The sequence below is a fragment of the Canis lupus genome, chromosome 7 (assembly GCF_011100685.1).
Source record: "Canis lupus familiaris isolate Mischka breed German Shepherd chromosome 7, alternate assembly UU_Cfam_GSD_1.0, whole genome shotgun sequence".
In the NCBI taxonomy this organism is placed as follows: domain Eukaryota; kingdom Metazoa; phylum Chordata; class Mammalia; order Carnivora; family Canidae; genus Canis; species Canis lupus.
In genome coordinates, this window is record NC_049228.1 from 29674323 (window position 1) to 29700694 (window position 26372).

Below are 26372 nucleotides of genomic sequence, written 5' to 3' on the forward strand. Positions count from 1 at the left end.
TCAGCTCTATCTTTTCCCATTCTTGATTTCTATTCCTAATATGTGACCTTTCAATTCTTTAGATCTTTCTAGCTATTTACCTCCTATTTCTTTTTTTTTTTTTTTAATTTTTTTTATTTATTTATGATAGTCACACAGAGAGAGAGAGGGGCAGAGACACAGGCAGAGGGAGAAGCAGGCTCCATACACCGGAAGCCCGACGTGGGATTCGATCCCAGGACTCCAGGATCGCGCCCTGGGCCAAAGGCAGGCGCTAAACTGCTGCGCCACCCAGGGATCCCGCTATTTCTTGATTTTTCAATTTTACTTAGTTGATTTCCTACAATAGAAAATGAGGACTTAACTTTTTTACTCTCCATTGTCTCTGCACACTTACACTTCCCTCATCCCCTTATTCAGGATATATTATTGTCACAAATTTGGGTACATCAATATTCAGGTCTTACAAGGTTATGATGATATTAATAGCTGGGCTACATGGAGTATTACATTATGTTTCTCATTCCAATTTTTCTGTCAGTGGAATTCATCATCACTTTTGTGGTTATTTGCTTAGTTTTCAGTGTCCTACAACTAATTCACTTCCAAACCCCCTATCAGATCTGTAAGACACCTCTCTTTATATTCAAGTATATCACAAAATGTGTAAATATTTTTTTCTGTTTGTTTTGTTTTTGTTTTTGTTTTGTGAACCATCACTTCTGGAAACTTTCTCTCTTTTGTTTCTATGTGTACTGGTTGTTCACTAGCCCAATAAATAGCCATTTTCCTGGGTCTTCTTTTCATTATTATTTTTTAAATGTCCTTTGTTTTTTTTCCTATGTTGGATATTGCCTCATGGTTTTCTAAATTCCTTATGCCTCCTTATTTTTTGTCTATTCTCCTTTCTGATGAAAAACATTCTTTTAGCAACTTACTTTAAAAAAAAAATTATTTATTTATTTATTTATTTATTTATTTATTTATTTATTTATTTGAGAGAGAGAGCACAAGTGGGAGGGACAGAGATAGAGGGAGAGAGAATCTCAAGCAGACTCCACGCTGAGCACAAAGCCTGATGCATGGCTCAATTCCTGGACCCTGAGATCATTACCTGAGCTGAAACCAAGAGTCAGATGCTTAACTGACTATGCCACCCAGGCACCCCTCTTTAGTAACTTTCTAAGAAAGAATCTGCTATTGACTGAATGTTCATGTCTCTTTCAAATTCATATTATAAATGTATGCCCAGTGTGATGGTATTTGGAAGTGAGGCCTTTGGGAGGTGATTAGGTGAGATCCCATTTGGGTGGAATTAGTGTCCTTATTAAGATGCATCAGAGTGCTCCCTTGCCCCTTCCACCATGTAAGAACATGGCAAGAAGGCAGTTCTCTATGAGCCAGAAAGTAGTTTCTCACCAGACATCAAGTCTGCCAGCACTTCGTTTGGGACTTCCCAGCCTCCAGAACAATGAGAAAGAAATTCTGGTGTTTAAGCTAACCCATGCCATAGACTTAAGATATTTTTATCATAGCAGCACAAATGAACTAAGACCTAGGTTCAAGGCTGGATAAGTGTTTTGAGACTTTGCGTATAAATGAAAATCTCTTTATTCCACTTTTTTTTTAAGTGATAGTTTATCTGAGTATTCAGCTGTAGGTTGGAATTTAACTTTTCCTCAGTCTTTGAGATGCTTTTTTACATTACCTTATAAATGCTAGATTTGTTGTTAATAAATTGAATACCATTCTATTTTAAGTTGTTATGTGTTACTTTTTTCTGTTTGTGTTTGTTTGCTTGTTTATTTCTTATCTCAAAAAGTACTGAGGATGTCTTTAGAGTCAGTGCTCTGAACTTCCTAGTGATGTGCTTCAATGTGAATTCTTTTTCATTCACCATAAAGGGACCTATGTAAAGTACTAACACACATCGAGCATTACCAATGATCATGTGAAGGCAATAACAAAAAGGCTTAACCTTCATTAGATTACATGAATGAAGAGATTAGATTAGAGATTACATGCTCTAAACATGTGATAACATGCATGCTCCCATTTGTTTCTTTTTTTCCCTTTTTTATTGAGATATAACTGACATAACACATGTTCTTAGTTTCAGGTGTACAACATAATAATATTTGCATATGTCGATATATACAAATATACTATTTGTGCATATATAAGGTATATACATGATCACAATAAAAAGTTAATATCCATTGCCACACATAGCTCCATATTTTTTTCTTGTGATAAGAACTTTTAAGATCTATTCTCAGCAACTTACAAATACGCAATACAGTATTATTAACTACAGTTACCATGCTACATACTATATCTCATGATGACTTATTTATTTTACAACCTAAAGTTTGTAGCTTTCACCCATTTTACTAACTTATAACCCCCCTACTGGTAACCAGCAATCTTCTCTGTTTCAATGAGTTCTGAGTTGTTTTCTTTCTCCACTTATAAGTGAGATCATATGGTATTTGTCTTTTCCTGTCTGGTGTTCTCACTTATCATAATACCCTCAAAGTTCATCCATTTTGTTGCAAATGGCAGGATTTCCTTCTTTTTATGGCTGAATGATATTCCATTGTGTGTGTGTATTTTCTATATCCATTTATTCTTTGATGAACACTTAATTAACTTATGACAAAAAAAAAGCTAAGAATATACAATGAGGAAAGGACAGTCTGTTCAATAGATTATGTTGGAAAAACTGGACAGCCACATGTAAAAGAATAAAATTAGTTGACTATCTTACACCATACACAAAAATTAACTCAAAATGGGTTAAAGACTTGAGCATGAGACCTGAAACCTTAGAACTTTTAGAAGAAAACATAGACAGTAAGCTCCTTGATATCATCATTGGAAATTATTTTTTGGATTTATACCAAAGCAAAGGCAACAAAAACAAAACCAAACAAGTAGAACTACATCAAACTAAAAATCTCCCGGACAGCAAAGGAAGTCAATGACAAAATGAAAGGGCAACCTACCAAATAGGAAAAAATGTTTGCAAGTCATGTATCTGATAAGAGGTTAATACCCAAAACATATAAAGAACTCATATAAATCAATAGCAAAAAAAAAAAAAACTATTTCAATTTAAAAAATGGGCAGAGGCATTGAATAGAAATTTTTCCAGAGAAAACATACAGATGGCCAAGAGATACATGAAAAGATGCTCAACATCACAGATCATCAGGGAAAGGCAAATCAAAACCACAATGAGACATGACCTCACACCCATTAGATTGGCTATTATCCAAAAGACAAAAAATAACAAGTGTTGGTGAGGATGTGGAGAAGGGGAAACACTTGGGAACTGCTGGTGAGAATGCAAATTGGTATAGCCACTGTGGAAAACGATATGGAGATTCCTCAAAAATGTAAATATAGAACTGCCATATGATTCAGCAATTCTACTCTGGGTGTGTATCCATAGGAAAACAAAACACTTACTCAAAAAAGATATATGTACCCTTATATTCACTGAACATTATTTATAATATCCAAGATATGAAAGCAGCCTAAGGAACCATACATGGATGATAGATAAAGGAAATTTTGCATGTATACTATATACAATGGAATATTATTCATTTATTTCTTATAACAACAATCTGAGACAAGAACCAGTATTATTCCCATTTTATATATGAGGGAAAATGAGGTGCCAATGGTTAAGTAACTTGTCAAAGATCATACAATGAGAAAATACAGCACTAGGCTATGAAACATGATAGGCTCATAATCACCATGCTGCAGTATTAAGAGACCAAAACATTAAAAAGGAAATTTTAGAGACTTACTTTATAATTAGGGAAAACCAAAAAATATAACTAGAAGACAATCAATAAGTAGCCTATTAAAAGTGCAAAGGGCATCAATTATTTAAATGAAAAAGAAACTAGAGGAAATAGAGACATGGTAAATCCAAAAAAAACTTTCTAGAACTAACAAATTTTTAAGCCAAAAAAATACGGTTCCAGAAACTCCAACTAAGATTCAACTATAGTAACTTAGGGACAATAAAAACGTTGATATAAGTTCTTTTTATATTTTCATTTTTTTATTTTTTATTTCTACACACTTACTCTGCACCCATTTCTCATGTCTTATCCTAAGCCAATCATGGATAATGATGAAAGTGTCTCCAAACAGGTTTGGAATTCAACAAGACAAATTTTTCCATCCTTCCATCCAATTATTTGTTTATTATCTTAGTCTCTAGGACACAAAGATGAATAAAGTATAGTCCCCTCTCCACAAAGACTTTGTAAAATAATGGGAGACACAGAAACTTAACTTATGCTGTAAGTGTAATAATAAGAGATAGACATCAGAATTTACAGGGAGAGGAAAAAGGGCCTCCTGGGACCTGGGAGAGTCAAGGAATTCTCCATTGAGTAGTGATGTCCAAATTAGGTCTTAAAGGGAAAATTGAAGTGAGACAAGCAGAAGAGGGAAAAAGAGGGAAAAATGAGCACAATAAAGCACCTTTAGTGGTACTAAAGCAAAAAGTACATCCTTTGAGGACTGAAGCTGCACCCATCATGGTAGGCCATTTATGTCGGGCTGGGTACTTACATGTTATCCAGGTGGTAAATAGAAGCCACTGAAAGCTTTTCATCAGTGAAGGTCATTCCAAAATCTTCTACTGTTAGCCCCGGTATGCGACCTCTCATCTTTGTGTGATAGTGGGAGCTAGCTACTCTTCCAGGAATAATGAGTTGGATTGCCCTTCTGTTAAGATATTTAAATTCAAGTAACTTATTCACCCACCTTCAACCTACTTACAGTGACACAGGCAATTGATATCCTAAACTTTCTTCTGTTAATGCTGCTTTATGGAACTTCTGGCTTAAACTCAATATATCAATGGACAATGAAGGATATCTCCCAAGCTCACTGCAACACATACATGAATGTCATTGTCCTTCTTTCTTACAAAAATAGAAGAGCAATCTATTATATCTTATATCCCTCACTGACCCTCATGTTTTCCCATTTATTATTTTGATCTTTAGAAATTGATAAATAAACTTAATAAACTAATTTATTCTAAGAAATAGATCATTAATAATGGTCTATAATATTAACTCTTCCTAATAATATATTTGCATATTTGCCACATTCTTCAATTCTCAACTCAAAGCAATCCTTAAAGTGGGAATGTCAACCACTTGACAGGTCATTGGAAAAGGAATCTGTGGCTGGACTTTCCATCACATATTCCTCCAATCTTAACATGTGGACAGTCTCATACACTGTTTATAGTCAGAGTCAGAGTGGCTGAGTTTTCTCTGTCAGGATGTCTATGAGAGCTCATGGTGGCAATCTGCCATGGGGAAGATACTGACCTTCTGAAGATAGCCAAATTCAACCCAGATCTTGGCTCTATTAATTTGACCATATCCACAAAAGAATTTCTACAACTATGCATTGCATTGCAAGCATACCTGCCACTGTGTTACTCAAGATATAAGATTACATTCATTCCTAAATTTGTATTCTGCTCTCTTTATGTGACCCCTTATCATGCAAAGTGACCACAAAATGACTTCAGAGGAGATGTGCTCTTCCTTACTGGAAGTGCACAGAAGTTCAGATAGGAAAATAGTATATGCATTCTGACTGCTATAATAAAATACTACATACTGGATAGCTTAACAGAAATTTATCTCTCACAGTTCTGAGGCTGGAAGTACCGGCATTGTTGAGTGAGGGCTCTCTTCTGTTGCAGAGATCTTCTATCCTCAAATGGTGGAAGGCAGCGAGGTATCTATCTAGAGCCTGTTTAATAAGGGCACTAATATTATTTATGAAGACTCTGCCTCAAGACCTAATCATCTCCTAAAAGCCCATCTCCTAAGGTTTAGTATTTCACAGTATGAATTAGGTAGGGACCACAAACATTCAGATAATAGCAGTGTAGCGAGTAAACCTAAAGAGGTGAGAAATGAAAGGTTTTCAGGCCTCTTATCATTGGAGTTAGGGTTTGGAAAGTGCCAGAATTTCCTAGTTTACTGGTCTATATAGTGACACCAATTTACAGAATAGTTTTCATTGATCTGCTCAACATTTTTATCTGAAGCTTCTTAAAGTCTAAAAATTGCTTAGTAAGCAAAGTGAATATAACCTAACTTAATTGATAAATGTGATTTTAATTTCACTTTAGTTGTAAATGATTTAAAATATATTTAAGTAGCTTAAATTTTTATGGAAGCATTCTCTCTCTATATATGATAGATCATATATTGTATATATAATATATACATATATTTTTTATAGATTCTCTTTATATATTATATTACCTATTGAGGGCATATATACATTCAAACAACTAAAAATTCAATAGATATATTATGTATACATGTAAGTTTTGTGTATATTTTACATATTGTATAACATATATACATTCATATAATAAATGTAATAATAATAATAAATGTAATGTAATGTAATAATAATATTATTATTATAATAATAATAATAATAATACATTCATATAATTCATGTAATAAATGAAAATAATGATATTTTCTTAGCCCATAGTATAGTTAGTATAGTTAAATTCAGGTAAGCAATCTACAAGTGGTTCTCAACCTTGGCTTCAAGTTGGAATCTTCTTGATATTCTTACTTAATAGACTTGGGGTGCATCCCAGGCAACTGGGCTTTTAAAACTTCCCAATGATTCCTGTGCATAAAGTTGAAAATTACTAATTTAAATCATACTTCTACCTCCATAATGATCAGTGACTATATATCCATAATCACCCCATTAGTGACTGTATATTACATGTCTTCTTGTGATTTCATTATTATATTTTAAATTGAAATATAATACAATAATGAATTGTAATTCATCATCCTACTGTGAACACAACAGCCATGTATTTTCCTCCTCAGTAAACAGATAAAGGAAACAAGGCTCCGAGAAGTTAGATAACTTGCTCAAGGTCACATGACTAGTGAAGTGACAGAACTTGGAATTTAGGTGGGGTGGGTGCACTAACTGAAACTGGGACTGTCTGATTCCATGCCCAATGTTCTTGCCAGCTTGTCACACCATGATGTCTTCTCTTCTGCAAACCCATCAAGATGCAAGATTAAAACTGTAAAGGCTATGGGAGGAAATTGATTCCACAACACAAAAATAACATTTTCTTTTTTTATAATTCACATCTTTCCTGTAACTTTCTTTGTGACTATACAAACCCATTGGTCTGGGTCTTACCACTTGTGGTACATGTTCAAAGCTATTTTGAATATTGGAGATTTTCCTAGGCAGATGTACTTAGTGATATCCATCCACAAGATCAAAGGCCAAGACAAGTACTCATGTTCTTGGTCCTAGCCTTTCTTCATCATCTTCTACCCATCATCAACCCTTTAGATAAAAATGAAGCACCTGACTTTCCTCTGGTTTCTTGAAGTCCTGCATTCTTGTATTTTGGGTGACAATAGGAGTATAGAAGCATACTACCAAGTAAAAAAAGTGGAGGATTACAGTGTAAGGAAACATGAAAATATTGCTTAGCTGGTGTTATGGATTTATTTGTGTCCCTAAAAAAAAAAAAAAAAAAAAAAGATATGTTAGAGTACTAACTCCCAGGACCTCAGAATGTGACCTTATTTGGAATCAGGGTCTCTTTACAGAGATAATCAGGTTAAAATGAAGTTATTAGGTTATGCCTTAATCTAATATTTCTGGTATCCTTATCAAAAGAAGGGATTTGGATAGAGAGAAACACATAGAGTTAGAAGACAAGGTGAAGAAACAAGGACACAGGGAGAAGATGGCCTGGAACAGAGCCTTCTCTCACAGCCGTCAGAAGGAAACAACTACACCAACATCTTGATTTCAGACTTGTAGCCTCCAAAACCACAGGACACTACATTTCTGTTGTTTAAACCACTCATTTTGTGGTACTTTGTTGAGGCAGCTCTAGAACACTAATATAGCAGGTGAGTGCAAGGCAATCAGGTTCCAAGAGAGCAGCCAGATGGGGCTGATGTGCTCTGCTTAGCAAACATTAAAGTCAGGGAATGGGAGTCTCCAGGGAACCCCCCCCCCCCCCCCCCAGAGCTCTGCATGTGTGCAACTCTCCTCCTCCATCACTGAAGAAAAAAGCTTCTTGTCTGAGCAGTCAGCATCTGGTTCTCCTTCCACCTGGGAGCAACTTAGTCTCCCTGTTGCCATGCCAACCATTGAGGTCAGAAAATTCAGGTTCTCTCTCTCTCTCTTCTGCCAAAAGGCCACCATTTAGGCTCTTAATCAGGTAGGCTTGAGGTCTTAAATTTTCATTCTAAAATGGATAAGCCATAACTTTATCTTTTCCCCTGATTTCAAGGATATAGTCTATTTCTATTAGCAGGAACACTTCTATGTATCTTGAAAAATTCACCACAGGTATTAGGGCAAGTTCACCAACTAAAGTGTTTTGGTTCTTTGTTGTACACAGAAAGGTGATACTCCCTCAGGCTTTGAGCCAATAAATGCACTTCTTTCATTGCCTGACATCACACACATATCTCTCTTTGATTCTCTCCTGTCTGTTCCACCCTCCCTCATCACATACCACACCACCACAGGTATTCCTGTGGGAGCTCAGGTGTCAGACTTCAGGCTGCTTATTTTATCACTATGATGATGACAGGGCCATAAGTTATTCATGACTAGCTCTCCTGAACAAAATGAATAGACAACACATACTCTGCCCTTGTGTCCATAAAGCACAGAGACTTACAAGCATATAGAGCATCATGAGAGGTCATGATTGAGGCTTTCTGGAGGGCCTTAGCATTAGAGTAGCCAGCTTTAAGGAGCTGGAATAATAGTTATGATCTGTTGAGATTCACGTACACAGTGACTATGAACATAGGTCATATTTATAAAGTTCTCAAAGAAGGGTGCATTGTAAAATATTTATTGACTGGAATGAGAATAGTGGGAGGCATGCAAACAGGAGAAGTTCTGCAAGAGTCACCACAGCACACAGAGCAGCCAAGATGGTGGCAGTGACTTACTTTCTACCTCCTTCCTGTCTCCCATGAATGCTGACAGAACTTATGACCACTAGAGCCTAGAAGGAGTGTATAGCAGAACTAGTGAATGTACTGTGCCAAAGTCATTTGACATTTATGCTAAATAAAAGATTTTTCTTCCAACTTTTCTTTCTATTCAGTTAGTTTTCGATAAAGGTATAAAATTACAGGAACACTCTCAAGAAAACAGCATTACATAGACAAAGTTTAAAAAAATGGGGCACCATAGGGCTGGATTGTGAATCTTGGCTATACTGTTTTATTAGAGTCTGAAATTGGGAAATTTCTTTGATTGGTATTTTGGGGAAGGGATCTATAAGGGAATCTTTGCTGATAGATTGATAAGTTGTAAACAATGTATCCCCCGTTCTTCTCTTTTGGAGTCTTTCCTCCCCTCTCTCAGCACATGGGCATGATGATAAATTTAAACATCCAAATGAAATGAACAATTATCTGTAAAAAAAAATTTATCAAGTTTTTCTTCAGAAAACAATTTAGGAGTTTTCTAAATTTTTCACTGGCTGACTTAGATGCAGTGCCTTCCTGCTCTCCTTCCATATTTAATTCTCCTCCATGTCTTTTTACCACCATTTTATTTTTACCTCCTTGTCTGTTCATTTTTTTATTACATGACTTTTCCCCAACTAGATTAAATTTCCATGAGAATAACTTTTAAAAATTGTGTTGTTGTTTTTTGGGGGGAGTGGTGTTTCTGAACTGTCCTCTGCAAGGTCTAAAACTCTCAGAATATTTCACCTGCTTCTAAATCCTCAAGTAGGCCCATATTTCTTTCTTTCTCTCATTCTTTTTCCCTAAAAAAACACAAAAACAAAAACAAATTAAAACAAAAACAAATGCATACAACACCCCAAATATCTCAAATGACATTATCTCTGAGCCTTGCTAGATAATTGGCTTATTAATTCAATTGAGACATTACTCATGTAATTTGTATAGTAATAATATAGTTAAATTATTAATTGTATAATTAATATATAAATAAAGTATATAATTAAATAGTCTTATTCATTTAATTCACTTTTTGTATATGTTTGATGTACCATTGTGCTGTGCTCATTGGTATTATTAAACTTGTAAGATACATTTTCACTTTTAAGAACTATTGTCAGTGACCCTAAATTAACTTTTGGGAACTTCAAGCCCTAAGGCAGGCAGATATTTTCTGAGCCATAGAAGTAAATGATTGTTACACTTGTGAATGGCAGTGAGTTCCACACCCAGGGTGACACAAGAGCACTAAGGAGGGACAAATGAAATTCAATTCTTATGACAAGAAGGTCCTCATCTGATGCAGGCAGCCCTGAGGCTGCTGACTGGTAAATTATCTCTGTTAACTTTGTCCTATCAACAGATTAGCAGGGAGCCCTTTCTGAGGGGCTTTGAAAAGCATCTGAAGCCCACATGAGAGACACAGAGGGAGAGGCAGAGACACAGGCAGAGGAAGAAGCAAGCTCTCTGCGGGGAGCCCAATGTGGGACTCAATTCCAGGACCTAGTATCAGGCCCTGAGCCAAAGGCAGACACAACCACTGAGCCACCTAGGCGTCCCTGGCGTATGGGTTTTTGATGATAGATATGAAAGGAGATTTCTAGGTAGATGGTAGACAAACCAGCAGAGTCAAAGGGGTAAAGCAGTGAGGGGAATCTGGATTCTTCTGTACATCTATTCAATCACTAAGCTTCTGAAGAAATAGCATGTAAAATGAATAACATGAAGAAAGCACTCTGTTTAAAGGAAGGCCTTTAGGGGAGTTACATATAAAGCAAATATTCTTCTTTCAGTTAGGTTGTTTGGCAAATATGGGTTTTTGATATTAAATGTTTTTTATAGCATAGTACCCTGTGTAAACATAGAGGAGAAGTAAGCATATGAAAATCAATAAATGTGATACATCATATTAACAGAATGAAGGACAAAAATCATATGATCTCAATAGACTCAAGAAAGCACTTGACAAAATTTAATATCTTAAAAAAATTCCCAACAAATTTAGGTATAGAAGGAATGCATCTCAACCTAATAAAAGCCATAGATGGCAAGGCTATAGCCAACAACATATTCAATGGTAAAAGCCAAAAGCTTTTCTTTTAAGATCAGGAACAAGACAAAGATACCCACTCTCACCACTTGTATTCAACACCATATCAGTCCTAGCCAGGAAAATTAGTCAAGAAAAAAAAAAAAAAGAAAGAAAGAAAGGTATCAATATCAGAAAAGAAGAATTAAAATTGCCTTTCTATATAGAAAACCCTGAAGACTCTACAAAACTGTTAAAACTAATAAATTCAGTAAAGTTGCAGGATACAAAATCAACATACAAAAATTAACTATGCTTTTAATACACTAGTAAGGAATTATCTGAAGAGAAATTAAGAAAGCAATCTCATTTTCAATAGCACCAAAAGCAATAGGATATACTGTCCTACTCTCTCTACTTTCTCTACACAGGAACTGGCAGCTGCCTCGCAGTGGAGAGCAATGTAAGGAGCAGCAGTACCTAGATGTATCAGGTCTCCAGGGCCATTTGCATTTTAACAAGAGGCTTCAGGAGATGCAAAACAGTAATTCAAAGAAACATATCTCTAATAACTGAAGAGGAATCACTTAGGAATTCCCTCAAATAAATCATCTGGGGAAAAAGGTCAGTTAATGCCCTGCATTGGTCTTTCTATAATACTGAAATTTAGATAACATCTCTAATAATTTGAATAATTAGGACCAATCAGGGCTAATCAATTTATAGAATATTTGCTATTTAAACTCCCATTTAGGTAGACTATGGAGGGCTGAAATAAAGTCTTTGATTAAAGGATTTCATTATTTTCATTCAGTAAATATGGTATACCTACTATATCACAGTCACTGCTCTAGTATCTTAGGATACACTAGGGAACAACACAGACAATGGTTCTGCCATCAGGGAGCTTACATTCCAACTGGGGACCCAGACAATACACAATACATTGAATAAATAAATATACATATAATAAATATAAATATATTTATATTTATAGTGTATGTGAGAAGAGAAGTAATAGAGCAGGGTGAGAGAGTTTGGCTCTATAGAGGGGTGGTGGGAGTCTGGGTGGCAGGTTGTAGTATTAATAAAGTGGTTAAATTAGGGTTCATTGAACAGGTAAGAGAAAGGAGTGCACCAGTGAGATATCTTAGGAAAGAAGTTTCCAGCATATAGAAGAACTAGCACATATCCCTAAGAAGGAAGCATTTTTGAAAAAAGCAAGAAGAGGAGAGTTATTGAAACAGGGGCAACAAGGGGAGAATAACAGAAGAGAATTCAGTGAGGTGATATCCGTAGAGCAGGTCTTACAGGGCTTGTAGGCCATGGTAAGGACTTGTACTCCCACTCTAGCTAGAAAGGGAGACAAAGCATATTTTAATTAGGGCAGTGAGGGATCCCTGGGTGGCTCAGCGGTTTAGAGCCTGCCTTCGGCCCAGGGCATGATCCTGGAGACCCGGGATGAGTCCTACATCAGGCTCTCCGCAGGGAGTGTGCTTCTCCCTCCCCCTATGTCTCTGCCTCTGTGTGTGTGTGTGTGTGTGTCTCATGAATGAATAAATAAAATCTTTAAAAATAAAATTAGGGCAGTGACATGATCTGATTTATATTTTTAATGTATTACTGCTACTGCTCTGTTGGGACTGTATAGGGGCAAAGGTAGAAGCAACTAGAACTGTTAGGGGAATTGTATTCCCAGCAATTGATAATGGCAACCCAGGTGGACCATAGCGCACGGGAGGTGGTGAGAAGCAGTAGAGTCTGGATATGTCTGACAGTTGAGTCTATAGGGTTACCTGATGTATTATCTCAATGTGAGAGACAAAGAGGAGTCAAGGTTATCTCCAAAGTTTGGCCCTACCCACTGGAAGGGGAGAGTTGTCAAAACTGGAATAAAGAAGGCCATGTGTACTGCAGGTTTGGGAGTAGGGACTAGGAAAGACTTGAAGTTCCTTCTGGATATGTTGACTTGGAAATATCTATGGATATACAAGATGTTGAGTTGGTAACTGCAAGAGAGCTTTCTGAGTCTCCCAGTGTATTCTGGTGTCTCACATACAGTGGATCAGCTCTGCCAAGAGGCTGGTGTAGCACAGTGACTGCAGATGAAAGGTGGTAACTTTCCCTACTTTAAAACCATCTTGTGTCCAGTTTCATTCCCAGAAGAAACCTCAGCAAACAGAAAGAACGAGGGACTTGGATATGCCCCAAAGGCATGAGCATCACTTATCAGGCATACATGTGCAATAACCTAATTGCTGTAAGGAATGTCTTACCTCTGCTGGAGCTAAATTTACATGTAGGTATTTACTGATTAGCAGAATACCACATTTAGTGGTAAATCTCAATAAAATCCATCTCTGTAAAATCTCAATTTTACTTGCTTTTTATATTGGTTAGACTATTGCGATAGCACATTCAAATAAAAATATTATGGGAAAAATCATGTATAATCTTGTTACTATATTACAATGACTTCTTTTTTTTTTTTACTTGTTTTATTTTCAGATCCTTTTCCATTCCTTTCCAATTCTATATAAAGACATTGATTAGGATATTTTTCAACATAAGACTCTCCTCATTGTGCTGGTAACTCAGAGGGGCCTTTGGGGAAAAGTGTAGCAGGATTCAGCCCACAGTAATAGAGGCAATTAGAGCTAACAGTGTAGATAAATAGAACTGAATTCCATTGAAACATCTTTCTGTTTTAATAATTTTCCAAGATAAATGGACAATTTATTGTATTTCTGCCAATAATAACCTACTCATGAGAGTTTTGTTTTCATATGTATCAGGTGTTTGCTTTGTTTTGTATAGTTTTTTACCATTTACTGTTTACTTTTTTTATTCTGAAGACTACCTAATACTTTGTTCATACTTACACATTCTTATTTTATTCTCAATTTTACGGTTGTAGTACATAGATAAAATAAAATAAGGTCCCTTAAGATAGCCCAGGATATATTTACTGCATCTTGCAATATATGATCATTTTTCACTTCCCCTACAAATTCCTAATGTCATTCAATTCAGTTAAGTCTCCAATTGTCCTTTCCTCTATATTTTTGAAAATTAAATATTTGAAGAACCAGCTCCTAAGAAAACAGTGACAGACTATAGAACACCTATAGATGTAGGTGGTATTTTTGCAAAACCATGATCAGTAACAATGAGAAATAGTGGCCAAAAGACAGGACTCTGGAATCTGAGGAAGATTTTCAGAAACAAAGGAAGATCCTCATCAAGAAATGTATACATTAACCAGAGAAAAAAAAACCGTATGATCTACAAACTTATATGACTATGCATCCCTATTAATAAAAATATTTTAGATCATTACCCCAAAAATGTATGCATTTATGTAAAATACATGTACAATTGTACTAGTATACTATGTATCATAAAATATACCCAAAGCAGAAATTAAATATAAGTTAATGTAAATAGCGTCCTAATAATCTCATCCTGTACCCTAGTGGACCATCTTTATTCTTGGGAAGCATGCACCCCACTGGAGCGACCAGTGAACATAGCAATTGAATGCAGTAGGATCTTCCAGCTAATGGCAGCCTCTCGATATTCCCTGTGTTTCAGTTCCAGATGCCGCCTTGCTGCACCAAACACAAAACCACTGTGGTCTGCTCCTGTCACAGTGGCCTATAAGTGACCACCCCAAGCGGCCAGTCAGTCTGACACTGGAGACAGGGAGGCGTCATGTCAGTTTAAAGGACTGGAAGGGGATAAATGCCACAGTCTCAACCGGCTCCTGCCAAGTTCAGAATACGCCAAGCTTTTTGTAGGGCCTTTGAATGATTTGAATGAGTGTTCACCCCTGCCAACAGCAATACAAAAATTGCCCCTCTCAGAAGCAACACTTTGCTATTTGCACAAGGCATTCTCTCTCCCAGGAAGGCATTTCCACTTGATCATATGCCAGCCACTGACAATCTTATGATTGCCTTACATACACTTGGGTCCATATTACTTGGTTGTTTCCCATCATGGGCTCCTCACATGGAATTTGCCCACTTTTCTCCTGGAGAGAATGTGTGTTTCAGTCCGTATGTGCTGAAAGTCCATTCATGCTGTTCAAGGAAAACTGCTTGAGTTTCAGTTGATACTCAGAGAAGGAAATAAATAATTACATCTTTATTTTAAACAAATGGACAGTCTACATAAGTGGCAATAGAATAATTGAATTCCTCTTTATACAATGAACATAGACACAAAGTTATTGGCAAGCCATCATACTCCTGATCTTAGGAAAGTGCCATGATTAGTCCTTTGTTTCATCTTTTTTAGTGATTTGGGTGGTAGATGATAGATCAGCTGAGCTGAAGATATCCAATAGCAGTTCCAAAGAACAGAAAAGTGAGCCACTTAGATGGTTTGGTTCCTATGTAAAATACTCTTAAAGAGAAAGAACAATCCAGATTATAAATTAGGGCCTTTATTTATATCTGAATATGAAGAATAATCATTTCTTGGCTTAATTAAGTCCCTGTAATTATTACTAAGTTTCAACAAAGCGTAGTGCAACTTAACATCCCTCCTGGTATGAAATCTATATGATAAAAATTAAATATGATACTGAAACACATTTTCTTTTTATAGCAATCATTGCTTGTTTTTTTACCTCAATAGAACATTTCATGAAATTGTTATTATTGACAACTTAAATATTTTTTTTTATTTTTTTTATTGGAGTTCAATTTGCCAACATATAGCATAACACCCAGTACAGCACATTTTAGAACAAGAAAAGACAACTTAAATATTAATAGAACTTTAGTTAAATACTGGAATTTTTTCTTGACAAAAGCCATTAGCAAATTTTCACCTTTTTCCAAACTACAGATTTAATCAGAGTATCTGATTAAAGGCTAAGTAAAGGAATTCAAAACAATTTTTTAAGTTAAAAAATATAGATTTGACTCACTGTGTTGGCACATAAGGGTACTCTGGATAGCTAGTTTAGTATCCTGGCATATACAAAAATGTATTATGTACTATTTAGTATGAGTACCGTATGTGTGTTTAAATCTACAATGTTCGTGTTGCAGATCTGTGAGGTTTAATTATCATACATATTCACACTACTTGTCCTACTCACAAACACTAAGAGTTAAGATATATAAAGGTACTTATATATGTGTCTCCAAATCTCTTTTGAGACTAAGAAACTGTTAAAAAGAATAGAAATTATTTTATAGAACCTTTGGGTTTAAACAGGACCTAAGCATCATCTCTCCAATCCATTTATTGAATGGCTGAAGAACTTGAGGTTTGTCCCAATGACTCACAGCTGTGAGTCAAAGACCAGAAGACAGAAGGTCTGACTCTTTCAAATTCTCCTTAGTTTTTAACCAAAAATGAGCCTAACCTTGGCTTCCTCCAACCAAACAACAAAGAAGAAAATTTTGAAGTTTAATAAAAGTTTACAAAGTTAAGATTTCCTTGGTATATTTGGTTCATTATTATTGTATATTCCAGTACACTATAGGAGACTATACAGCAGTTTATTATACTGATAATATAATCCCTTATTGGGCTTATATTTATTCTAATGGAACAGATGTTCTAACTCATTACTCATTCCCAGTCATGTACCTCCTCTTGCCACCAGACTATCTAAATTATATTAACTACATACAGTATAAGTCTGACCTCTTATTTCTGTGATAAAAAATTTGCAGTGAACTTTCATTTTCCACACAGGTCAAAGGCTAAGCTCCTTCACATAACCCTGTCCATATTTTCCACCTCATCACTTGCACTGTCTGCCTCAGTCTTTATCTTCCAACAACACAGCTGTTGGTGGCTCCCATACATCTCATATTGCCTATTGACCTGCATTTGTTCCTGCTCTGCCCCTCACCCACCCCTGTCTGAAACATGCTCCTCACCACCATTCAGCCCACTCCACTCCATGGCTCATTATGCCCCACCCTTGGCCCTGCTCCACCAACTGGCTCATGCTTGAGGTTCAGCACTCATATGACACCTTCTTCAGGAGGTTTTCCCTAATACCTCCCCCATTAGCTGTCCCTCTTCCTCCATGATTCTGTATTTCTCTTTATACTTAATAACAGCTTTTAGACAGATCATGAAATAAATCTATTTTACTTAATTCACTCTGAGTTCCCTGAGGGAAGGACAATTTTACAGCAAATGTAGGGTCTGATATCTCATAAGAACTTGGCATTGGCATAAAGCTCAACAAATGTTATTGGGATGATTAAACGATTAATCATTAAATGAGTTAGTATATGTAAAGTTCACAGAACAGTACTTGACATATAGAACATGAAGAATGCCAAGAAATAAATGAATGAGTAAACTTTAAGATCTGCCACAATCCTGTGTTCTTCTGACTGGTAAACATTATGCTTCAATACCAGTCAGATGGTAGGTGGATGATCACTGGAATTTGCCAGAAGAATTGGAAAAAAATTTTGATTTGGGAGACTTCTATGAAGCATCTTTAAGAGTGGGTGTATTTTTTATTGGCTTTGCAGAAAGTACTAAGAATAAACTGCAAAAAAATCAGACAGTTTCATGAAGCTCTTTCAGTATACAAAGAATACTGCTAGGTGGATTTCCTTCCTAATTCCTTGGCATTCATAATGTTTGCCTTTAGTTTATGACTTAAATTTTATGCCTAATTTATCCACTAGGGGTCAAACTTTTATATACAGTGTATCTCATCACACTAGTATTGCTGGCCTAGGGGAAAAAAATTTACTTCCTTCTCGGTTTGAGTAAAAACTGCTGTTTTCTGTGTGTGGATTGCATAGTCAGCCAATCTCCTATCATAATTTGGGGAATAGGCATAAATAAAATTTTTAAAGAGAATGGTTTTCCTCCTATCTTATATCTACTTCCATTCTTACGAGAAATGGGTGACTGTAGCATTGGCAATTCAAAGAGTATATGTTTGTGAAATGGTATATATATAAGTTGCCTCTGAAAGCAGCCAGTGGATTCAATCCTTTCTAATTCTGATGTAATTAATTTTCTGGTTTATTTTTGTTAAATATCTATTGCATACTATAAATTTGGTGCATTCATGAACCTTCATTTCTTCCTTAAACTACATTAATTAATTTTTGAAGAATTAGAATAATATTTGCATAGTCTCTTATAGTTGACAAAGTATTTCTACAAGCATTGTGCTATCTGATCTTGTAACACTCAACTTAGTTGGATAAGGAACAATAATTTTATTACATTCATTTTATAGTTGAAGAAATCAAGTTTTCAGTAGTTAAGTGACTTGCTCAAGGTCACACAGGCAGAACATAACAGGACTAAAATGAAAATCCCATTGGTGAAATAAGATACCTGTGAACTTCCTCTCTTGAAATTCACTTGCAAGATCAGTTTATATTGATTTCCAACATTCTTTAAGTCACCCTAATAAATATTTTTCATATGTATTTGTCTTCATAAATTGATAGATTCTTAGAAAGAAGAGTTTGGGGGATGAATTAGTGTAATTTACAATCTCTGAGAAGGTAAGTATTTCCAAACCTGTGAAACTGAGTCATCTTCTTCTTGAAAGTTCTAGGTACTGAGCTCTTAGTTAACACATTTTTATCACACTGATGATTTAAAAGTTATTCTTTACGTAAAACAAAAACCCACCCTGATTTATCACTATTTTCTCGCCTACCCTCTGATATAACAGAGAACTAAACATCACTTTTTTCTGTTCTGGAGAAGATAAAAAAAAATTCTTCCCCATTTTCTTTTTTCCTTCTTATTCTCATGCCAGTTCTTATTCCAAATATTTGCTGGCAGCATTTCTCATCTAATTTCTGCATGACCACTGTGGCCTTCCCTATGCCACCATGTGGACTGCATCATGCACAAGCTCTTATCAAGTCTTCCTGATGTCAGAAATCTTCTCAGTGTATCATAATCAAGTTGCTTCAAACTAGTGATATAGAGAAAAATGTGGAAACACCCATGGAGTGGAGAGAAGGCATAATATGTGCAGAGAAAAAAGAAAAGATAGGAAGGACAACAGACCTCTATTTGGAAAGAATGAAGTGTGAAGACAGTAGAGCAAATCTTCATTGTGTAAAATAAAAACAACAAAGACTGGAAGGGAAGAAGTGGGACGATACTTCCATTTGTAAGATTCTCTATGAAATTACTAGAATGCTTACTTTCACAATTTAAATGTGAATACTATAAATGCTTAAAGCAACCAACCAAAACACAGCAAATACTTATAGTTAATAAACCAACTAATGAGATAAAACAGAATCATAGAAAATTAATCCAAAAGAAGGTAGGGAAAAAGAGAAACAGGGGAAAAAACAAATGAGACAAAAATACATCAAATAACATTATGTTAGAATGAAAACCAACCTTATCAATACATGTTAACTGTAAACAGCTAGACATACTGATTAAGAAACAGAGGTTGTCCATCAATAGATAAGGAAGATATATATATATCATATGTCTTATATCTTCCTTATCTTATTTTTATTCTTATCTTATTCTTATTATGTATATATAATATATATATAATGGAACACTACACAGTCACATAAAAAGGATGAAATTGTGCTATATGTGACAACATGGAGGGACCCAGAGGATATTATACTAAGTGCAATAAGTCAGAGTGAGAAAGACAAATACCATGTGATTTCACTTATATGTGGAATCTAAAAAACAAATGAATAAACAAACTTACTCCTACTTACTTATGTTTGCTTTTGTAGTTTGTGCTTTTGGTGTCATGTCAAAGGATCATTGTTAAGACTAATGTCAAGGAGATTTTCTCTTATGCTTTCTTCTAGGAGTTTTACTGTTTTAGTTCTTGTGTTTAAATCTTTAATTCATTTTGAATTAATTTTTGTGAGTGTTGTAAGATCAGATTGTCCAGTTTTCTCAACACTGTTTATTGAAGAGATTATCCTTTCCCCACCAAGTATTCTTGGCTCCCTTGTCAAATATTAGTTGACTATATACCTGTTGGTTTATTTCTGGGCTCTGGATTCTGTTCCATTGTGATATGTGTATATTTTTATGCCAGTACTAAAATATATTTTTGCCATATTGTTTTGATTATTATAGCTTTATAATAAAGTCTGAAATCAGAAAAAAAGTAAATAAACAAACTAACACAAAGTAAATTCAGACCTATAAAAACAGAGAACAAACTGAGGCCTGTCAGAGGCAAGAGAGGTGGGGGGGGGGTGGGAAAAGTGGATGAAAGGGAGTGGTAAACACAAGCTTCCAGTTATGGAATGAATAAGCCATGGGACTAAAAGGCACAGCATCGGGAGTATAGTCAATGATATTATAATTGTGTTGTATGGTAATAGATGCTAGCTACACTTGTGATAAGCATAGCATAATGTATAGGGAAGTAAAATCCCACGTTGCATACCTGAAACTAATGTATCATTGTATGTCAACACTACTCAAATAAAAAATAACATAAAAAGAAGCAGACATTGTCAGATTATATTAAAAAGCAATATTCAACTATTTGCTTCCTATAAGAAATCCACTTTAAATATAATGACATGAATAGGTTAAAAGTAAAAGGATTTATAAAGATTTACCTTATAAACTCTGCTCAGAAAAAAACTGGGATGGCTATATTAACATAAGACAAAGTGGACTTGAGCAAAGACTATTACTAGGGACGAAAGTTCCATTTCATAAAAAAGGAGTCAATTTTTCAAGAGGATGTAAAGATCAAAAATATTTATTTACCTAATAACAGAGTTTCCAAAGAAATGAAGAGCTTCAAAAGCTGACAGAACTAAAATTAGGGAAGCCTGGGTGGCTCAGTGGTTGAGTGTCTGCCTTCACCTCAAGTCGTGATCCTGGGGTCCTGGGATTGAGTCTTGCATCAGGCTCACCACGGGAAGCCTGTTTCTCCCTCTGCCTATGGCTCTGCCTCTCTCTGTTTCTATCATGAATAAACAAATAAAATCTTAAAAAAAGAACTAAAATAAAAAAGAGACAAATCCACAAGTATAGTCAGAGATTTCAGCATCCCACTCTCAATAATTGGTAGAACAAATAGGCTGAAAATCAGTAAGGCTATGGAAGACTTGATAGCACTATCAACTATTGATTTGATTGAAATCTATGGAACACTCCAGGAAACAACAACAGATGAAGCACTCTTTTCAAATGGACAAAGAATATTTACCAAGGCATACCATATTTTGGTCCTGTAATGCAAATCTCAATAAATTTGCAATAATTCATATCATAAGAGTATGTACTATGACTACAAATGAATTAAACCAAACAGATAACAGAAAGATCTGTAGAAAACTCGAAATATTTGGAAAATAAATAATACAGAACAAAATATCCAAGGACAGTGGAAAAACTACCAAAAAGTATATAACATAGGTGTAATGGTAATATCAGGTGAAGAAAGAAAGAAAGAAAATAGAAGAAATAATTGAAATAATAAAGACTAATAATAATTTCCCCAAATTAATACTAACATCAAATCACAGATCTAGGAAGCAAACAGCAAACAGAATAAATGCCAAAAAACTATGCCTAGTTATAGCATCAGAGATAAAGAAAAAATCATGGATCTAAATAAGGCAAGAAAACCTTGTTTTATTGTACTTTGTTCTATCTTGCTTCAAAAAAATATTTTCATTTTTTACAAGTTGAAGGTTTGTAGCAACACCATATCAAGCAAGTCTATCAGCACCGTTTTTTTAAACAGCATTTTCTCACTTCATGTCTCTGTGTCACATTTTGGTAATTCTTACAATATTTTAAACTTCTTCATTATTATTATATTTGTTAGGGTGGAATGGTATACACAGCATATGGTATATAATTTGTTACACTGATTGCTGATTGTGACTGCTAAAAGCTCAGATGATGGTTAGAATTTTTTAGCAATAAATATTTTTAAATTAGGGTATGAGCATTGTTTTTTAGACAAAATACTATTGCACACTTAATAGACTGTGATATAATGTAAACATAACTTTGATATGCACTGAAAAACAAAAAATTCATTTGACTCACTTTATTGCAATATTTGATTTGTTGCACTGGTCTGCAATCAAACCTGCTATATCTCTGAAGTTTGCTATATTAAAAGAATTATACAACACAACCAAGTGCAATTTATCCCAGGTGTGCAAGCATGGTTCAACATTCAAAAATCAATTAATGTAACCCATCACATCAACAGACTAAAATAGAAAAAAATCACATGATCACATTAGTAGATACTGAAAAAGCATTTAACAAAATTCAACACTCAATCGTGAATCCTAGAAATAAAAGGAACTTTCTCAACTTGATAAAACTATCTACAAAGAACTTATAGCTATCCATCATACTTAATGGTGACAAATTCAAAGCTTTCCCACTAAGATAAGATACAAGACTATGATGTCCACTTTTTTTTCAACACTGTACTGGAAATACACCTTGCTAATTAAATAAGGCAAGACAAGGAAATAAAAGGTATACAAATTGGGAAAGAAAACATAAAATTACCTTTGTTTACAAATAACATGTTTCTTTATGTAGATAATCTGGAAGAATTGACAAAAAAGCTTTTGAATCTAATAAAATAAAGTTGCGGAATACAAGATTAATATACAGTAAGTCAATCACTTTCCATACACCCTCAATGAATAAGTAAAATTTGAAATAAAAAACAATATTGTTTATATTAGCGCCCCCAAAATAAAATATTTAAATGTAAATCTAACAAATATATACAAGATCTATATGAGGAAGACTACAAAATTCTGATGGATGAGATCAAAGACCTAAATAAATAAATAGTCCATGTTCATGTATAGGAAGACTCAATATTTTCAAATGTCAATTCTCTCCAAACTGATGTATAGATTAAATGAAATTCCAATAAAAATCCCAGCAAATTATTTTGTAAATATTGATAAACTGATTCTAAAGTTTACATGGAGAAGTAAAAGCTGCAGAATAACCAACCAATATTGAAGAACAAAATTGGAGGACTGCTACTACCCTACTTCAAGACCTACTATATCTAATCAAGATAGTGTGAAAAAAGAGACAAATAGAGCAATGAGACAGAACAGGGAGTCCAGAAACAGATTCACATAAATATAGCCTACTGATCTTTGACAAATGAACAAAGGCAATACAAAGAAGCAAAGGTGATTTTTTTCAGCAAATGGTACTGGAAGAACTAGACATCCACATGCAAAAAAAGTGAATGTAGACACAGAACTTATATTCTTCACAAAAATGGATCATAGCCCTAATGTAAAATACAAACCCATAAAACTCCTAGAACATAGTATAGAAGAAAATCTGAATGACTGTGGGTATGGTAATCCTGTTTTAGATACAACACCAAAAACATGATCCATGAAAGAAATAATTGATAAGCTGAACTTCATTCAAATTAAAATTTTTTGCTCTGTGAGATACATCCAGAGAATTAGAAGACAAGCCACAAACCGGGAGAAAAGCACAACTCGATTAAAAAAAAACAAAACAAAACAAAACCCTGTTATCCAAATATACAAGGAACTCTTAAAACCCAACAACAAGAAAACTAACAACTCAACTTAGAATGGGTCAGATATCTGAATAGACATCTCACCGAGGAAGAAATAGAGATGGTAAATAATCATATGAAAAGATGCTCTAATATGTCATCAGGGAAATGCAAATTATAACAAGATACCACTAGACACCTATTAGAATGGCCAAAATCTGGGACGCTGACAACAGCAAATCCTGGCAAGAAAGCAGAGTAGCAGGAAATCTCATGCATTGCTGATGGGAAGGCAAAACAATACAGCCACTTTGGAAGACAGTTTCACAGTTCCCTACAAAACTAAACATCCTCTTACCATATGATCCAACAATGGCAGTAATTGATATTTACCTAAAAGAGTTGAAAACTTTTGTCTACAAGAAAATCTGAACATGGATGTTGATAGCAGCTTTATTCAGAGTTGCCAAATCCTGGAAGCAACAAAGATATCCTTCTATAGGTGAATGGATAAAGTGTGGAATATCCAGACAATAGATTATTCAGTGCTAAAGAGAAATGATCTATCAAGCCATGAAAAGACATGGAGGAGGATCCTTGAATGCACATTACTAAGTAAAAGAAGCCAATCTGAAAGGCTACATAATGTATCATTCCAAGTACTTAACATTCTGAGAAAGGCAAAATTATGGACAAAACAAAAACTTTAGTAGTTTCTAGAAGAGAAGAGAGTGAAGTAAGGAGATGAATAGGCAGAAAAGATGATTTTTAGGACAGTGAAAATACTCTGTGTGATATTATAATGATGAATACATGTCATTATACATTTGCCCAAATCCATAGAACGTACAACACCAAAAGTGGATTCTAAGGTAAACTATATTGACTTTGGGTGTTTATGATGTGTCAGTGTAGATTCAGCCTTCACAGAAACGGTACCATTCTGGTGAGGGATGTTGATAAAGTGAATGCTATGCATTTGGGGATACAGGATAAGTTGGAAATCTCTGAACCTTCCTGTCAAATGTGTTGTAAACCTACAAATGCTTGAAAAAATATATTTTAAAAAGTCACATACTGTATTAATTTGTGTAAGACTTTCAAAACAAAAAATTTTACAGAGTTGAAAGATATATGAGTGATTTCCACAAGCCAGAGATGATAGGAGAGGTCAGTGGATATGTCTATAAAAGAGTAGCACAAGGGAGATCTTTGTGGTGATGGACTAATTTTGTATTTTGGTCATGGTGATGGTTACTTAAACCTACATAAGTTATAAAAAGAACTACACATACTCATTGTACCAATATTATATTCATGATTTTGATATTGTACTACAATTATGTAATCATTGAAGAGGCTGTAAACAGGCTGAAGGACACTCAAGGCTTTTTCGTATTATATTTGTAGCTTCCTGTGAATCTATAATTATTCAAAATAAAGTTTTAAAAATATGCCAATTATTCTCAGATTGATGTATAAATTCCATAGGATCCCATTATTCTTGGAGGTCTTTTTTTACAGTAATTATCAAGCTGATTCTGAAATACATATGAAAGTTCATAGGACCTAGAATAGCCAATACAACTTTGGACAAAGTCAGATGACTTATACTACTTGATTTTAAGATTTTTTATAAAGCTACAGTCATCAAAGTAGTATTGCTTAAAAGATAGACAAATAGATCAATGAAAAAGATTCTAGGAATAAACCCATATATACATGCGAAATTAATTTTTTACAAAATTGCAAAGGTAATTTAATGGAAAAGGTAGTCTTTTCAGTAATTGGTGCTGGCACAACCAGTTATCCAAATGTAAAAGAAAAAGGGAATTTAGATTCAAATCCCATAGTCTATACAAAAATTAACTCTAAGTGGATTATAGAGCTCAATGTAAAACTAAGTCTATAAATCTTCTGTTAGAAAACAAGTGAAAATCTTTGTGAGCTTGAGTTAGGCAAATATTTCATAGATATGCCACCATGAACTAATGCATGAAAGAAAGCAATTGATAATTTGGATTTCATAAAAGTGAGAAACTCTTAGTCTGTGAAAGACACTGTTAAGAAAATAAAAAGACAAGTACAGTCAGAGAGAAAATATTTGCAAATGAAATATCTGATTATGGTTTTATATTCAGCATATATAAAGAAATCTCAAACCTCAATAACAAGGACAATAAAATGCATGGGGGAAAGATGTACACAAAATTTCACCATACAAGATATATGGATGGTAAATAAGCACATGAAAGATATTCAATACCATTATTTACTTGGGAATTACAAATAGAAAGCACAATGAGATCCCATTGCACATTTATGAAAATGGTTACAATTTTTATACTGTCTATAGGGCGCCTGAGTGTCTCAGTCAGCTAAGTGTCTGTCTTTGGCTCAGGTCGTGGTCCCAGGGTCCTGGGATCAAGCCCGCATCGGGCTCCCTGCACAGTGGAGAGTCTGCTTCTCCCTTGGCCCCTCTCCCCTGCTTGTGATCTCTCTCTCTCTCTCTCCCTCTCTCTCTCTCTCTCTCACACACACACACACACAAATAAATAAAATCTAAAAAAAAAAAAAAAACCAACAAAAAACAAACAAAAAAAAAACCTGTCCTTAGCATGTGTTCACATAGAATGGGAGGATAGGAACATGGTTGGTTGAAGTCTAAAATGGTATTAGCACTTTGGGGAAAAAAATGTCAGTTTCATCAAGAGTTAAGCATATATCTAACATCTATTCCAGTCATTCCACTCTCAGGCACTTACCCGAAAGA

The 26372-nt window shown here is 34.8% G+C and overlaps 2 long non-coding RNA genes across 5 annotated transcripts in view; one reads left to right on the top strand and one right to left on the bottom strand.

Annotated features, from left to right (window-relative positions):
- Window positions 1-258: 258 nt before the first annotated feature.
- LOC106559005 lies at window positions 259-8001 on the bottom strand. Of its 2 annotated transcripts, none has more exons than XR_005361657.1 (5): window positions 7823-8001; window positions 7408-7562; window positions 5703-5787; window positions 4582-4737; window positions 259-319 (listed from the first exon to the last, which is right to left on the bottom strand). It is a non-coding gene; the product is annotated as an uncharacterized LOC106559005 (long non-coding RNA). The 2 variants fall into 2 exon arrangements; XR_005361656.1 differs by having other exon boundaries at window positions 5683-5787.
- A 131-nt stretch (window positions 8002-8132) lies between these two features.
- LOC111096669 overlaps window positions 8133-26372 on the top strand; it is a 56878-nt gene continuing 38638 nt past the window's right edge. Inside the window, exons 1-3 of one of the 3 annotated variants that reach the window (XR_005362131.1) lie at window positions 8133-8278; window positions 11514-11706; window positions 14677-16487. This is a non-coding gene — a long non-coding RNA (uncharacterized LOC111096669). Of the gene's footprint in view, window positions 8279-11513; window positions 11707-13233; window positions 13377-14676; window positions 16488-26372 lie in introns of those variants that run through there. The other 2 variants (XR_005362133.1, XR_005362132.1) reach the window with 2 other exon arrangements.